Source organism: Bos grunniens, chromosome 17 (genome assembly GCF_055505025.1).
Source record: "Bos grunniens cultivar Pamir isolate PY7600 chromosome 17, Bosgru_T2T1.0, whole genome shotgun sequence".
NCBI classification, from domain to species: domain Eukaryota; kingdom Metazoa; phylum Chordata; class Mammalia; order Artiodactyla; family Bovidae; genus Bos; species Bos grunniens.
In genome coordinates, this window is record NC_141181.1 from 40,041,052 (window position 1) to 40,059,887 (window position 18,836).

Sequence of the window (18,836 nt, forward strand, 5' to 3'; positions counted from 1 at the left end):
TGTTTATCTATAATATCACACAAACTACTGACCAATAAAAAACCTGATATTTCAAAACATATGTTAACCGACACCATGCACACTGATAACGTCTCTCTTTCCTGCTGGCATATTGATCCTATTTGGCTATTGAATAATAAAGACTAACTTCCAAAATAAAACTCAAGTAAGAGTTTGCCTTGGCAACACTCCCTTCTCTTTTAGGACCCTCTGCCCTTCTCTCCTTCCAAAACCAAGAGGCTATTTCTTCACAGGGGAGGTGATTCAGGTTCATGGCAAGGATCAACGAGGTTCATACCTGGCGTTCCAAACAAAGAGGTACAGTGTATCTATGCCCACCACCATTCACACCTGACTTAATAAGCAGATCAGGATATTTAATAGTACATAATACGTGGATAGACTGGGATGGCATTACGCTAAGTGAAATGAGTCAGACAGAGGACAAAAGTGGTATACTATCACCTACACGTGGCATCTAAAAAGCGCGACTAACTAGTGAATATAACAAAAAAAGAAGCAGACTCACGGCTATAGAGGAGAAACCAGTAGCAACCAGCGGTGGGGCGGCGGGGCAGGGAACCAGAGGAGTGGAAGAGAGGAAGGCAGAAACTACTGCGTGTAAGACAAGCTCAAGGGTACACTGTACAACATGGGGAAATAGTCTATATTTTGTAATAACTGTAAGTGGAAAGTAACCTTTAAATCATATAAAAAGTTTAAAAATTTAAAAATAAACTCTCTCTCTTCATAAAAAAACATTTAATAGTCTGCATAGAAATTGTATTTTTTAACATCATGGGAGACAAAATATACAAAGAAATTTAAACATAAATTTATTAAGGGGCATATAAACAGATGCCAAATAAACAGATAAAAAGACATATGCTGTAGAAGCTCAGAGAAGTGAGATATTTATACAAATGTGTGAAATCATTGCAAAAATGATGTATGTTTCACTATAAATGCTTTTTTACCCGATAATTGAAAATGTGAAATAGATAAAATTGGGAAAATAAGTTTCCCAACAAAGAATAGATATGCAAAAATTCCTAAATTGAGAATTTATATATTTTATCCACAATGCAGAATATATGCAGGATAAATCCCCTTCATCACCCTGGCTACACTTTGTTTAATGCAGTCACTTGCCACAAAACGTTCCTGAAGAAATGTGACTAAGTGGCTCAGTGACTTTAAAAGGCATTACTCAATACATGCAATTACAGAACAATAAATTGATTTCTATTGTCTTTTACAGAGATAACTCAGGTTGACATGTGCCACACAGTGTGACTTTTTAAAACTTAACTTGAATATGTCAAATAAAGATGTATCTATCTAATGAACTCTCTAATGAACTCATTAGACAGTTATTTATTCAAGTCTCAAAGGACACGCTTCTTTTCAGTGTCCACCAGCTGGTCATCTCTCCTGACTAAATGCACCATGAGAAGAGCACCAGGAGGCTTGAGCTCTGAAGCTAACAGTAGAGACACTCCACAATCTATTCATCTACGCTCACTTACACCACAAGGAGCAGAATTACGTGGCTTTGTCAGGCTAAGAACCAAAAAGACCACGTAAAGAGGGAAGAAGAAATACTTCCATGCTTAACTCGATTCTATTTTGTTAAGACTTATTGAGTACCTGCTATGTCAGACAGTCTGTTGGGAACAGGAAATACCAAGGTAAATATGACACCCCCAATTCCAAAGGTAATTCTGCTATCCCAAAAGTCATTGCAGTAGGTGTCATGCACAACAGAAAAATAAATCAAACATAGTTTTTTAAACATGGCTTTTCCTCTCCCCACCACTACTTTTGTTCTTTGCAGACAATGAAACGATGTTAAATGAATATAAATGAATATAAACTTCAGCATTAACTATTTCTTTATATTAGAATAGATGTCATGTTTGAAAAAGTGAAAGTTGCTCAGTTGTGTCTGACTCTTTGTGACCCCATGGAATAGTCCATGGAATTCTCCAGGTCAGAATACTGGAGTGGATAGCCGTTCCCTTCTCCAGGGGATCTTCCCAACCCAGGTATCCCGCATTGCAGGTGGATCTTTACCTGCTGACCCACCAGGGAAGCCCAAGAATACTGGAATGGGTAGCCTATCCCTTATCCAGTAGATCTTTCCAACCCAGGAATCAAACCGGGGTCTCCCACATTGCAGGTAGATTTTTTACCAGCTAAGCTACCAGAGAAGTCATGTTTGAGAAAGCTTTAAATGTTTTCCCACAGACAGGGATAACAGTCTCACGATTAAATGTTACTGACAGGATACATCAGTCAAGGTTATGGAATGGGAGGAGTGTGGAGGCTGTTCCCATAAGGGAAGAGTCTGAAATGCTCAGACGGGGCCCAGCCACACAACCAACAGACTAGACGCCCGAGTCCAGGCCTAGGGAAATGGGTCTTTCAGAGGGAAACAAACCAGATGGGAACTGGAGGCAGGGGGCAGACGCGGGCACAGACACCCACGTTTCAACCTCAGGCAAGAGTGACACCTGAACCTTGGGAGACAGGAACTCCCTGTTTGAGTAAATCATACCAAAAAAAAAGTATAACAGGCTAAAAATAAAAAATTCACTTATTCCTAGCTTTTCTAGGCTTGATCAAGGGCCTACTTAAATTACTACTATTCAGTCAAATTTCAGATTAAAATGAGGTTGTGAATTATCTTATGACTCTAGTCACCACTTATCACAGAAATTCTGTTCAAAAAATAAAAGTTTTTGAAGCCAGGACTACACACAGTAGTTACCTGAATAAAATTAAATAATAAGTAAATGGGAGATTAATACATTTTACACGTTTTGATCTTAATACCAATATATTTAATAGCAATTCATTAAGAGCACAGTTCAAAGGAATCTATTTATATATTTTTAAAATATTTGATTATATGAATACATTACCACTCAAATTTTTTCTGGATCAAGTAATCTATATTCCTAAAAAATGGTACTTGTGAATCACAATTGTATTGTCAAATGACTGAATCATAGTTTAACTATAAACACTACTAATTACATAAGAAATAGGAATGGTAAATGTATTTAAATCAGATTCTTAAATGCATAAAGTAAGCATAAACTTAATATGAATCACCAGGTATCAATTACTTAATAACTTGTTTGTTTTCTTTTTTCTGGAGAAACGAGGAGGCTCTAACAATTAGCTTTAAGTAAGAAGTGTTACAGAAGACTTCAGGCTCATATTAGAACAGGCATTTGATAGTCTTTGATTTATTTATTAATGTAATGATTGGCATTTATAAAATCACAAGCTACTGAATGAACTCTGTTTTGAACATAAATGAAATGAGTGATTAAGAACTGAAATCTCTGACATCTCTGGATAAATACTTTGCTGAATTGGTAAAACTACCCAAAGTTGTGCTAACATAGTAGAGACTAGGGTTTTACCCTTCCTCCCCCTCCTTCCTTCCCAGAAAAAAATTATATTCATGTTTTCCAGCTCTGCAAGAAAGGGCCAGTGTATCCCTGGATATGTAACAGAAACATAATAGAGTTTTACGGGCTGCTGAGAAATCCAATAGTTCAAAATAAAACAAAAAATACACTGTCACCATCAGTTGAAACTTACCTAACTAAAAATGTTCCCAACTAATCCCAGAATCACTTCATTTCAAAAAGTAGTTACAACACAACACACAAGGTTTGGAGTGACTGTCAGAAACTATCCAATCCTCCATGGCAGTTCATCTCAAGTAAGGACACCACCTAACGTAAGTGTTATCCTCCGTGACTACAAACTTCTTGTCGTTTAGTCGCTCAGTCGTACCAACTCTTTTTTGACCCCATAGACTGTAGCCTGCCAGGCTCCTCTATTCATGGGATTATACAGGCAAGAATACTGGAGTGGGTTACCATTTCCTTCTCCAGGAGATCTTCCCCACCCAGCATCGAAGTCACGGTTCCTGCCACATCCTCTGCATTGTAGGTGGATTCTTTACCACTAAGCTACAGGGGAGCTTCATGTAAGCTGTATCCTTAAGAATTTACCCAAATGAGTGGTCTCCCCAGATCATCACTGGAGTCCTGTGAGCACTGTTCATGCTCATGTTTCCAAGCTGGGTGGGGAGGAGCTGGTATATCCCTGAACACATTTCCCATTTTTTTCCTGAGGTGTTAGTGAAAATACAGTCTCCTATATTTCCCATTCATTCATTCATTTATGAAAAGCCTGTGTTGTGAGGATTAAGTGAATGACCGGGTATAAAGCAGGCAGAGGAGGGCCTGGCACTCAGAAACTAGCAGAGTGGTAAGTCGGCCATAAACTACCCCATGCAGACTCGGGGAGACACAAGGTCCCCCCAGTTCTGGATTCCTGTGGCTGGAATCCAATCCAGATGCCAGCAGGTACTGAGCAGCTCCCAGAAAGGGCCGCAACAGTCAGTCATCACCCAGCTCCAGACACTGTACCTCACCCACAGTAGGACTAAAGTTGTGCTTTCAAATCAAGTCATATTGGGACTTCACTGGCAATTTAGTGGTTAAGACTCCATGCTTCCACAGCAGGGAGCATGGGTTCGATCCCTGGTTGGGAAACGAGATACAGTATTGCACGGTGCAGCCAAAAATAATAATAATAATGATAATAAAATTTAAAAAGCAAGTTATATTTTCTGTGTGTGTGTGTGTGTATATATATATGTATACACACACACACACACACACTCACATACAGTTTTTCTTTTACCAAAACTCATCTAACACTGAGTTCTGACACACTCTGATCTATTTCTACATACAGCTTGAATAGGCAGGAATAATATTTGGTAGCTCAGTTTTAAGACCACTTTATACTATGGTCAACTTTTATTTCTATAATTCATAGTACTTAAGAACACCAGAAAAACTGAGCATTTAGATGAATATTATTCATCAGAAATCACTTTTACTTCTCATATCCCATTAAGACATGCTCTAGACGCAGGACCTATCCTTGAATAATACATCATCCATCACCAGTATTCCTGAACAGTACACAATTTCTTTTGTTCATAAAATTAAGGCAAGAAACACAGCTTTCCCCAAAGGGTCATGAGATAATAATGCAATAAATCTAATAATATTTCTCATTAAAATATAGGTAAGCATTTTAAAACATTGGTATGACTATGCTTTACAGGAACAGTTCTACAAAAATCTGCTTTTATCTAGTGGAGAAACCTGCCAACAAAAGATTAGAAATTTGTAAGAACTTAATATTCTCCCAGCTTCCTGTCAGGCTCAGAAGGCATAAGCCTCATTTTATATAATGAGTTATCTTCTGTCCAACTTCCTCCTAAGTCAAGCAACAATGAGCAAGTTAATGAACCCATGTGCACCTTACTTTCTTCTATAAAATGAATATATTCAATAACGTAGTCCAGTGGCTAAATAAAATAACCTGTAGACCACACCTAGTGGATTCCCAGATGGCAAGAGTGGGAAAGAATCCACCTGCCAATGCAGGAGACAGAAGAGACGTGGGTTCAATCCCTTGGTCAGGAAGATCCCCTGGAGAAGGAAACGGCTACCCACTCCAGTATTCTTGCCTGGAGAATTCCAGAGACAGGAGCCTAGCGGGCTACAGTCCATAAGGCTGCAAAGAGTCAGACATGGCTGAGTGACTAAATAGCAGCAGCAGATTCCACCCGCAGCTGCCCCTCTCCCCTCTCCCTTTCTATTCTCTCTGCCATTTTTCTACCAGCTTAAATCAGATAGTTTTCAAATTCAATGGGGGAAAAAAAAATCTTATTTTCGACAATGTCCTACCTACCATCACCTTTACAGTAATTTACTCATTATATCCCCCCAAAGTTTACATGTCACATTTAAAACAAATCACATATCTATATGGAAGAGCTCACTGTTAGACTACCATACTAAATTTTGCAAAGTAAATAACCTCATTGTCATGATAATGCTTACAGTCCAATTACTCTTTTGTATAAAAGTTCATAGTTGAGAATTCTCTCAAAGTGATAACACCTTGGAGAGTTTGTGCTTTTGTGTGAATAAGCCCATCACATTTGTTGTGTGTTTGGCCAGAACACAAGGTGCGTGGTTCTTGCCATCCTAGCACACCACCACTAGAGGACAGGGGAGGGAGTGGTGCAAGTGTGGTCATGCCTTATTCCCAAAGTTCCTTGCAATCTCCCTATATTAAAACAATGTTTTGGAGCAAGGTATCACAGATAGGACTTAATAATTAGTTAAAGTTTATATACATTAAAATTTCACTTTTCTGTCCAAACATATACTTCTATATGTGAGAATTAGCTCCTGAATTGCCGTGGTCACCCAGCCCTCTCTCCAGGGCAGAAACACCACCCTCATGTTTTTAAGGGTTGGTAGTACTCTTGCCTGGAAAATCCCATGGACAGAGGAGCCTGGTGGCCTGCAGTCCATGGGGTTGCAAAGAGTCAGACAGTACTGAGAGACTTCACTTTCACTTTACACTTTCATGCATTGGAGAAGAAAATGGCAACCCACTCCAGTGTTCTTGCCTGGAGAATCCCAGGGACGGGGGAGCCTGGTGGGCTACTGTCTATGGGGTCGCACAAAGTCGGACACGACTGAAGCGACTTAGCAGCAGTAGCAGCAGTAGCAGCAGCAACACATGAATCATAAACTTCACTGGCTAAAGTGGTATGTATTACAACCTAAAACTTAATTCCTACATTCATGAAATAAGCACAATCTGAACACAAATAGAACAACTAGGATCCCTGTTGAGGAAAATAAATAATTAAAACTAGTAAACTGATTGAAAGGTTGTTAGTCATATAACTGGTATTTTCCAGCAAATACCTTTAAGAAGCCTTTTCTATTGGATGTTGATAGAAAGCACTGAACAGAAAACCTGTGTGAACTTCACTTCAAAACAGAAAAGTAGACTCTTTATTAGGAGGAGAAAGTGTATGATCTAAGTACCATATATTACAAAATGTAAGGCTGTGGCCCGTTTTCTCCAGGAGTAGCCAACAGTAAGATCACCTATACACCAGTTTCTGTGTGCCAGGCCCTGTTCTTACAAGAATCTCATGAACTAGGTATTATTATGACTATTTTAGATAAAAGTACAATAAGATACAGAAAAGTTAAGTCATTTCCATCAAGACTGTAAAGTGAAAAGATGGCAGAGACAGATTTCTGGATGCCTGGCCCTGCAATGAATACACTTACGCATTAAACTTTAATGTATTTATTAATTTATTGGTTGACTTGAAAACTCTCATGGATATTGATGAAATGCTCAAATGGCTGCTTATAACAATTTATGAATGCCGTTTCTTATGCAAATTTCAAAATCAAATAGAAAAACAATAATCTGAAACAATTGCTCACTCTTACTTTCATGAAACAAATTAAAACTTTACATCTTTACCTCCAATACCAACAACATCACAACACCACTTTCTGAGCCATCCAGTAGAGTTTCCATTCCTTCTAAATTGTTTGAGACCCACCATTTTTTTGAATAGGTATGTGATATACCTTAAAACATAAGTGAGGTTGGTTTTTCATTTGTCCTGCAGGTTCTTTACAACATCATTTACTATTTATAAGCTAATCTTTAAAATGTTATGGTAATAGCCAGTATTTGCAATTTTGAGATCACATATCCAAGAATCAGGATTACATCTGTACGAAACAGGAAAATTCTGTAACTACTCTGTTCCAGTTCCACTGCAGACCCTTACATCACTCCAAGCTGGCACTGTTTGAGGTCATCACTCCTTATGTTCCTTATTGAAGAGTACTTCATTGTTTAAAAAATACAAGTAACCTGAATTGAGAGAGAACCTCATAATGTAAGATAGCAGTCCCCAACTTTTTTGGCACTAGGGACCGGTTTCACAGATAGGGGAGCAGGGTTCAGTTTTGGGATGATTCAAGCAGACTACATTTATCGTGCACTTTAGTTCTAACCTAATGCCACTGCTGATCTGACAGGAAGTACTGGTCCACAGCCCGGAGGCTGCTTTTAAGAGACAAAAGCAACTTCTTCTTTGGTAGTTAACTCTGGCAGAACAAAAGCTTGCCTAATATACAGTAACCCTAACATCTGACAATCAGAGAAAAAGTGTGTACCTGCATACACACACTCAGAGGCAGAGTCACTTATAAGCTCGTCAACTAATTTCACCACCTTAAAGAAAGACACCTGGCAGAGTGAGAACATTTATTATAGAACTGTTCTATAGAACACTATAGAACACTGTTCTATAGAACCCAGTTCTATAGAATCACTGAAAGTTTGTCATTTGAAAGACAGTTGCATTTTTTTTTCAAAATGAGAAGGTTTATGTGGGATCTAAAATAAACTATATAATCTTCCACAGAAATACTGAAGTAGTTGATTAATTAATCTGTATATCCTATTGTCTGTTAAGAAACATAGCTTCAGAATGGTTTTCAAGTTACAGCCACTCCATTCTCACTTGAAACACACACACACAGAGCATATAATCCCTTTTCTGAAAAGCACACCTTTCTATGAGAGATTTAAAAAAAAAAATTCTAGATCATTTAGTCTAAGACACTTTCAATAAAATACAGAGCAACTGTCAGCACTGAGTCAGGTAACTGAAAAAGCACTTTCTGGGTAGCATTTCACCTACAGAAATCCAACTCCTTTGTGCATATTCTCCACATGTGAGGAATAATCACCACTATTATTTGGGGTTCATGTATTACATGGCGATCAATGTGGGGAATATCTGAAGACTGCTTGTTCTAATATATATTAAAAAGTCCAGATACTACACTTAATTGTTGGAGGAACCAATGCCAACAAACAGCTCAAGGGGCATGTCCAAAGCTTCCAAGTACAAGGCTCCAAAAACTACACACTTTTCACTTTGTATCTTGACTCTAGAAATTTGTCATTTGGGGCCATATTCTAATTCAATCTTGATATCCATCTTCTTTCTCCCTTATTTAAACAGAAAAAATCCAGAAAAACATTACACTAATATAACCATAGCTTCATTTTCTATTACAAGAACAAATCTAATAGCAGTATTTTTTAGCAGAATTTGTGATTATCCATATGATAATACTCATCAGCAGTTACTAAAACTTGAGTTCTCATATTTTCCAGGACCAAGTGGGATCAATGCTCTGTAAGGAGTGATCCCCAGAGATGAAGTGGAGCCACTGGTGATATCAGAAGACAGGTTCTAGGACCAATTAGACAACACCCTTGATGAGCTCCCGAGGGAGTGTGGGCAGTTAACCCAGCTGTGAAAATGCTCATGGGAATGCGGAATTAGGGAAATGAGCGTTTACAGTCAAGGAAAAAAAAAAGATTCCTACGGGATCCCCAGATGTCTTAAGCTGCCTTTTTTTCAAACAAAAATAAATTTTAATAATTGGAGTGGAAAGAAAGCCTCGCTCAAAATTAAAGATGTTACCCCACAAGTATTCTTCAGCTCGTAACTGAGTTCATGCCTCTGGAGGATGACTATACAGAAGCAATGGACACTGTGTCCACACCCTACTTATTTATGGTTCCTACAGATTTGCCATGACCTTCTCCTCGCATCATGAGAGGCTCTGGCAGATGACACCGGAGCTTTGCGGGAAGGTGGGACTACTGAGACATCATGTGGAGGGGCCCAGACCCTGGAACCCTGCTTAGAGGGTAACTAACTGCCCACTAAGTGATCCAGAGTTCTTGCTTCAGACTCTATGCAACAGATAATAAACTTTCATTGGGCTTGAACCCTTGTGTTTTGTTTGGTTTGGTACAATGGCTCACATTCTCTGAACTCATACAAATACAAATATGATGATACTTTTTTGTGATTTATTTATGAAAAGTCTTCCATGGTGAAATTCCAAACCCTAAGGAGAAGTAGGTAGGGCTCTAATAACACCCTGACCTCATAGTCTCATGTATCATTTGGATAAAATCTACATTGGAGTTCCTTTACTTACTCAGTCAAACACACTTACTGAAAACCTACTTTATGCCAGGCACTATTCCTGGCTTTCTAACATAGCACCGAGTGAGATAAACTCCCTGCTCTCATGGATCTTACAAATAGTGTACAAAGACAAATAATAAAAGGTTAATGAAGAAAACTGTCAAATAGTGCTAGGTACTGCACTCAGCAAAGATTAAGAGAGACTGATGTGACAGAAGGGTGACTGGACAGCCAGGAAAGATCAAAGATATGACAATGACAGGAGAAAACTGGTTTTTATATTCTCAGTTGCTTCCTAAAGGGGCCGTTCTAATCATACTGCTTTATTAGATATATATGTCATTTTACTAGATAGATAAATGTACACACACATACAACATACATTTTATATCTTACACATATACATCTAATACACATATATATCTTATATAAATATACATACACATATACAGACATACATCTGAGCCACCAGGGAAGCCACACAGATGTATACACATACTTTATACATGTAATACATATATTACATTTCATATATTTATAAAGTATGTATTTGTGGCTGTGTAAAACACTCAATATGCCAGCAAATCTGGAAAACTCAGCAGTGGCCACAGAACTGGAAAAGGTCAGTTTTCATTCCAATCCCAAAGAAAGGCAATGCCAAAGAATGATCAAACTACTGCACAACTGCACTCATCTCACACGCTAGTAAAGTAATGCTCAAAATTCTCCAAGCCAGCCTTTAGCAACACGTGAACCGTGAACTTCCAGATGTTCAAGCTGGTTTTAGAAAAGGCAGAGGAACCAGAGATCAAATTGCCAACATCCGCTGGATCATCGAAAAAGCCAGAGAGTTCCAGAAAAACATCTATTTCTGCTTTCTTGACTATGCCAAAGCCTTTGACTGTGTGGATCACAAAAAACTGGAAAAGTCTGAAAGAGATGGGAATACCAGACCACCTGATCTGCCTCTTGAGAAAACTATATGCAGGTCAGGAAGCAACAGTTAGAACTAGACATGGAACAACAGACTGGTTCCAAAAAGGAAAAGGAGTACGTCAAGGCTGTATATTGTCACCCTGTTTATTTAACTTATATGCAGAGTACATCATGAGAAACACTGGGCTGGAAGAAGCACGAGCTGGAATCAAGATTGCTGGGAGAAGTATCAATAACCTCAGATATGCAGATGACACCACCCTTATGGCAGAAAGTGAAGAGGCACTAAAAAGCCTCTTGATGAAAGTGAAAGAGGAGAGTGAAAAAGCTGGCTTAAAGCTCAACATTCAGAAAACGAAGATCATGGCATCTGGTCCCATGACTTCATGGGAAATAGATGGGGAAACAGTGGAAACAGTGTTAGACTTTATTTTTTGGGGCTCCAAAATCAATGCAGATGGTGATTGCAGCCACAAAATTAAAAGATGCTTACTCCTTGGAAGGAAAGTTATGACCAACCTAGATAGCATATTCAAAAGCAGAGACATTACTTTGCCAACAAAGGTCCGTCTAGTCAAGGCTATGGTTTTTCCAGTGGAAATACCATACATACATTCCAGTCATGTATGGATGTGAGAGTTGGACTGTGAAGAAGGCTAAGTGCTGAAGAATTGATGCTTTTGAACTGTGATGTTGGAGAAGACTCTTGAGAGTCCCTTGGACTTCAAGGAGATCCAACCAGTCCATTCTAATGAAGATCAGTCCTGGGTGTTCTTTGGAAGGAATGATGCTAAAGCTGAAACTCCAATACTTTGGCCACCTCATGTGCAGAATTGACTCATTGGAAAAGACTCTGATGCTGGGAGGGATTGGGGGCAGGAGGAAGAGGGGATGACAGAGGATGAGATGGCTGGATGGCATCACCGACTCGATGGACAAGAGTTTGGGCGAACTCCGGGAGTTGGTGATGGACAGGGAGGCCTTGGCATGCTGCAATTCATGGGGTCACAAAGAGTCGGACACGAATGAGTGACTGAACTGAATTGAAAAAGAGAGAAATCTAGTATATCCTTAAGCCAAAGGAATACAATTACTAAACATCTTATGAAAAATTACTGGGTTCTCTGTGCAACTGCAAAACAAAATCAACTTATGATGGTACCTTATGACCCCAAAACAGTATAAAATAGATTCAGGTTTGTTCAGCACCCTAGGGCTCAGAGGGCACCTGGCCAAATTTCAATATGCAAATATTACATGATGGGAATGTAAGGCTTCCAAAATAATTATCTGTCCTCTAAAAGTACCACTTAACAGCTTTAATGGAAAATTAAGTCTAGAAGCCACCTACTTAGTCAAGTGATTTTAAGTACTCAAAAATTCATTGAACAGACTGATTGCTTGGGGGAAAAATACTTCTATTGAAATATAAGCTATATTCTTTGGAAAAATAGGAATTTATGAAACTTAATCTCCCTAGGAAGAAACTTGAATGCATTCAAAACCCTTGATTCCATAGAATCCTTTATTTCCTAGCATTTGTGTGCGGGCTGTAGGATGGTGGAGGTGGGGAGGGAAGACTATCAAACAGGTAAGAATACATCACGCAGAGGTAAGTAAATTGAAAGTGAAAATTAAGCAGGATATGGGATGTAGAGGGTGAGAGGCCTTACTCCTAAGATGTCATTTGAGTAAAGACCACAGTGGAGCGAATGCCTGCACCCTGCAGACACTCATGTGAAAAAACAGGCGTTTCATCAAGGGCACAAGCCACGGGCACGGCAGCCTTGGTATGTTTAGGAACAGCTAGGAAGTCAGCACCAGCCCCAAGATGACCAGAGGGAATTAGGGCAGAGAGAGATTCCATGGGAAATCATGTGGGGAAGCTGCAGGAATGATGTTGACTTTCCTCCTGAGTAAAATGAAAAGATCGGAAGGTTCTGAGCACCATGCAGCATCATGAATTTAAACATTTTCCTTAAATGGTTAACGTACACAAGTATTATTGCCATTTGGAGAAACATTCAACAGTAATTCCACATAACTTAAATACAAAGAAGATGTTTATTACAACTTGTACCAAGAGACCATCGACAAACAAGGGCCTCACAGCTCATCTTAGAGGATGTCCCATGGCAACGACTCAGCTGTGAAGCTGTATCTAGTCTAAGTCACGTTTTCTGGGTACATTGGCTATATACCTCTATTTACTGAAAAATCCCACCCCGTTCCTCTTATATCTATGTCTCACACACACACACACACACACACACACACACACACATGAGAGGAAACCACCTAGATTTCAAATGATATCTCAGATTCTACTGCTCGTGGTTCTAGATTTCACTCAAACACAACCACAACTGCTGCTTTCCCAGTGAGGAGTATTACAACCTAGCCAGACAATAATCTTTAAACCAAAAAATAATTAAATGTTATCCCTCTTAAGTTACTCACAAAAAAATAGTAGGTATGTGTCTAGTATTATCAGTTTTTCCCATTCCTGCAATGATAAAGATACTCATTTTAGCATTTATTTCCAAGGACTTCAGAGATAAGACATTTAATTTAACATCTATTTTCAAGGGCTTTGTGTGTCAACCCTGGCACACCAGATAATGTCATTGCTTTAGCTCTGTCTGGAGGGCACTGGGGGAGAATTAACTGAACATTTGCAGTGCATTACTCATTGCCTGGGGCCAGCAAAGACACGCTGCCAAAATTGCACAAAGGCTAACAGATTTTTCTTTTCCTCCAGTCTTCCTTTTTCATTTGTTTGTTTGCTTAGATTGGTGAACCTCAGACAGCATATCACCGGGCAAATAGTATGAGTGACCAGGAAACAGTGGAGCACATGTGACCTCACAAGAAGACTCCTTCCTAACATCCTCACTTCCGTCAAGGCTCCAGCATTTCTCAATTACTGTACTAAGTCGTTCAGTCATGTCAGACTCTTTGCAACCACATGGGATGTACCTGCCAGGCTCCTCTGTCCATGGAGATCCTCCAGGGAAGAATACTGGAGTGGGTTGCTATGCTCTCCTCCAGGGGATACTCCCAACCCACGGATCGAACCCAGGTCTCCCGCCTTGCCCGTGGATTCTTTACCATCTGAGCCAAGGGTCTATTTACAACATCAACTGAGCAACTGTCTTAGAAAGCACACTCTTCCTAAACAAACACCAACATCTAGTACTCTACAAAGCTTTTACTTGCCTAAAACTTCAACTACTTTCTCTGAACTTCTAAGTCTGTATGTGTATGCATATTCATTTATTAATTCCAAGTTTAAATTCAGGAAACAGAATCGTATTAATCAAGAAGATACACTTAGGGAATCTTATTATGAGTTTCATATAATCTGTGGTGTCATTAGTGCTTGCATGTGCATGCACACACACACACACACAGCATAAACAACCTGGAAACGTTCTCAGATACACACAGCTGACCTTCCGCAGCCTAGAAGTTACAAAGCCTCAATTCACCCTCAGCAGAACCAAGACCGCAGACAACTGGCCAAGCACCCACTGTGCACCAGAGCCTCTGATGGGGCTTCTCCCACTTCATCTACCACTGGGACACCCCCTCCTGCATCAATCTCCCATGTCCCTTTTATCTCCTCTCCAAGTTGCAACCAAGTAAACATCTAAAAAAGGACAGAAAAATATGCACCTGATCATGCCAATCCCCGGCTGGTAGCCAGTGAGGGAACCTCTTTACCGCAGGGAGAGGGTCACACCTCTGACCTCCGCACCCACCTCTTCTCCTGGTGATCTTTGCACACTCCTCTCAGCCCCTCATTCTCTGCCCTGGGTGTGGAAGCTCTTTATGGTTATTTAGTAATAAATATCATGCCGAGTTTCTCTCTCCTCAGCCTCTGTTGTTCCTTTCTCCTAGCAGAATACCCTCAGCCAGGGCAGCATAATTCCTGAAGCCTTCTCCTGAGGGCGGGTTCTTGTCAGACACTCCCGTGTTGCCCAGAGCTCAACACCCTTCACAGAAGCCACTGCTCCACCCTCCCCAGCCTTCCCTGGGTGAGTCCAAAAGGGCTCATGCGTGCCTTTCCATCATTCTTTCCTGTGCCTCAAAGAGCCAGAAATGCAGTCACTGCTGAATAAACACACAAATCACTGAACTATTAACCCTAGTCTAGAGCTGAAGACTCTGAAGGCCAAGACAAAATGAATCAGGATGCCTCTCCCCACCCAGTTCAACAATCACTCCTGTGTTTCAGCAATTACAGGTAAGACTGCCAGCAAAAGGTGCGAAGACAAGGAATAGAAGGAGACTGATGAGATTATACTAAACCCAGGCTAACAGTAAGCACAGTAAAGCAACGTATTTAGTTTGGATTTCCTGCAAGTCAGGACAAAACTTGTGGACTCAAAACTTTTTGAGTTCCTGTCTATATAGATTCCTATATAGACAGAGGAACCTGGCAGATGAAGAGTGTTTGAACTCAGAACTGTTAAGATTCATCCATCTACTTAATTATTTAACAAGGATTCACTGACTGACTGCGATAAGCCAGGCATGGTTTTAGGAGCTTGTCATTTGGCAATGACTGGCCCTGGTCCCTGGAATTGACACTTCTGGAGGTGGGAGGGTTTTGGGGTGGAAGGTGAAGAAGGGTTGAGTATAATAAACAAAAGAATTATAGATATCATCGGTTCTATAAAGAGAATACTGAAGGGCAGGTGATGCGATGGACCGTGATACCTATGACTGGGGAGACTATTCTAGATGGGGCACCTGGGGAGGCTGCTCTGAGAAAGTGACATTTGAGACAAGAGGTGAATACACACAAAGGATCCAGCCAGACAGGGAACCAGGGGCGAGCTTGACAGCTGGAAGGAACATAGAGGGCAGAGGCCCTGAGGTAGGAAGAACTTGGGGATGCTCAAGAAACAATCATGCTCAAGGTGACTGAAGGGCAGAGAGGTGTAAAGAGGTTCGGAGTAGTAGGAATCAGTCCTACTACAAAGGAGGCTTACTGTAAGGGCAATGGGAAGTCACTGGGGTTTTAAACAGGCAACTAACAGGATCCAGTAAGGTTTTCTACATCATTGTGTCTCGGTGAATGCATAAAGAACACGTGTACACAAATACAGTGGAATCCCAATGGACTACTCAGCCATGAAAAGAATGAAATAATGCCATTTAAAGCAACACAGATGGACCTAGAGATGATCATACTAAGTGAAGCAACTCAGACAAAGGAAGACAAATACCATATGATATCACTTATATGTAGAATCTAAAAGATGACACAAATGAATTTATATATCAAACAGACTCACAGACAGAGAGGAGACCTGTGACTGCCAACTGGGAGGGAGTTGGGGGAGAGATGGATTGGGAGTTTGGGATTAGCAGATGCGAACTGTTAGATGCAGAACAGATAACCAAGGCCCTACTGTATGGGATGCAGAACTACATTCAATATCCTGTGACAAACCACAGTGGAAAAGAAGATGTATATGAATAACTCACTTTGCCGTAAAGCAGAAATGGACCCAAGAGTATAAATCAACTATATTTCAATAAAACAAATTTTTTAAAAAGATAAACCATCCTGTTGGGGTGGTGGAGAGGGAGAATGGGAGGACTGTCAGGATGGAGTGGGGTTTTCCTTCAGGACCACAGCAAACAAACTTAACGACGGACTTTCAAAACCTAACCTAATGCTTACAGGTGCTTCTGGAACCAATTGGCTAACTTGCACAAAAGATAAAATTCCAATTATGTAAACTGCTATTGAGGTGATTACCTATGTGTCACTGATGGCTACACCACTTTTGTAATTAGCTGTAGCCTCCTGTAAGAGATGGGGGTGCCTGACCAAGTTTTCCAGGAACAAGGGATCAGATTATAAAAACTCAAGTTCCTAACTACAGAGTGATAATTTATTAAATATCCTCACAAAATGAGTAATTATTTTGACCAAGCTCCTAACCAGCAATTAGCATTAGGAGGTCATAAATTATAACATGAAATTGTAGAAACAGTACATGGCTGGTTCCAAGTGGTTTATGTGACTCAAGAAATCATTTTAATTCCTTACAGCTCAACTTCCTCACCCATGTAGAGGAGATATAACAAGGTTTGTCCTGCCCACCCCACAAGGCAGTTCTGAGAATGTAGGACCAATGTGAATGAACTCTAGTAATATAAAGCATTATGCAAATGCAACTTTTTGTATAAAAGAACCATTACAGACCTGGAAGGGTTTTTAGGGATTTATTTAGCATAATCTTCTCATTTTAAGTTGTGGGAACTGATGTCAAGAAAAGGAACTAGCCGTGGCACACTTGATACTAGAATCCAGATCTTACTTTCATATAATAAAATTAATTTGAATATTTTCCAATTTTTCTACAATGTAAATTGTAGCATTAATGTTTTTAAACAAGTATTCTGAAAAAAAAAATAGTAAAAGGGAAAAGAAACTTTTCTTTGAAAAAAGTTTATTTCTATTTATTCACTTATGCAAAGACAATATCAACACAGGAAGGAACACACTTTTAAGTTTAAAATTAATTTTCCATTTTGAAAGGTTTAGGATTTTGTCTCTTCTTTCTACCTTACTCTTTTAAATACTTCAGTCCAACAAAATTGCAGACAAATAAAAGTTTACTTTTTATTTTCCCTTACTTTTCTTAAGGTCATATTAAGATAATTAGATTTGACTGTTTAGAGTTTAGGTATCATTTACAGTAATCTGAAGATTTAATCACAGAATAAATACATGTAAGAATGTTATAGCATGCACACATAACAAAGTACAGAGAATTTTAAAAAGAACAAATTTCAGGGTGCTTTCAAATTCTGAGGCACAAGAAAGCCCTCTTGGGGATGCTTAAGTTAAAAGACTCTTCCCCTTAGATTCAGAATGAAGATTATTAGGGATTATAAAACAATGGGCACTGCTGATATGGCCCATAGAAGTTACATCAGGACAGGGCGATATAAAGCTCCCATTATGAGCTATTATGTTGTATAGACCAAAATTAAGGTAGGATTAGTTTTAACCTCAACTTCATGATTTATGTATATGAAGACAAATACTCTTAGAAGTGCAGGTAACTTTCATCATCTTAGACAGTCACGTTCCCACCACATAAAAACACAAGCAAGTACGTTAACCTGTTTCTGGCACTGAATTAAGACCTTTGGAGATTGATCTTCCATATGATCCATATTAATATTCTTTCCAAATAGACTGGATCTCTACAACTTCATGTTGTCCAAAATTCCTAAACAGTTTATACCAGAAAATTTTTGCTATTTATTTCCATATTTTATTAATTTTAATTAATTATAAAATTTCCACATTTTATATAATATTAAAGAATTGCATGACTTATTATAAAAAAAATTCTTATAGGTAACAGTGTTAGTCCTAATTGATTATAAGGATCGCTAATGCATTAGAAAACATTCAAGGGTTGATGTCTGCTGGGTCCTTACTGCCTTCAGCCTTTAGAGCTTATTTCGTTTCACCTAAGTTCATCTAACCAAGGGGGAAAGAATCTTCTCAAGGTGAAACAATGATGTCTGCCTATATCTGCATTGTTGTACTTTTTATTACTTCATTGGTCACATACAATAAATACTTATTAAAGGGCTTTTTCATGGTAAACATATCCTGGACACTCTAGATAAAGTGCTGTATCTCACAGTTGAAGTCCCTACTCTTGTGAGGCTTTACATTTCAACAGGCACATAATAAATGAGCAGTCAAACCATAACAGCAAGAACAACACGATCATATGAACATGCCTGACATGTTCACACAGGGTGAACATGCCTGACAGATCATGTTCACCCTGTGTGAAATGTCTGCATGGCTATCCCAGACTCACCTGGCAGGAGACCCTCCTGCACCTGGGATCAGAGAGTCTAGGAACCAGAAGGTTCCAAGAGACTGAACTTG

The 18,836-nt window shown here is 39.4% G+C and overlaps 1 protein-coding gene across 19 annotated transcripts in view; it reads right to left on the reverse strand.

Moving 5' to 3' along the window:
* Positions 1–18,836, reverse strand: part of RAPGEF2 (Rap guanine nucleotide exchange factor 2) — a 273,052-nt gene that overhangs the window by 56,908 nt on the left and 197,308 nt on the right. The window lies entirely within an intron of this gene.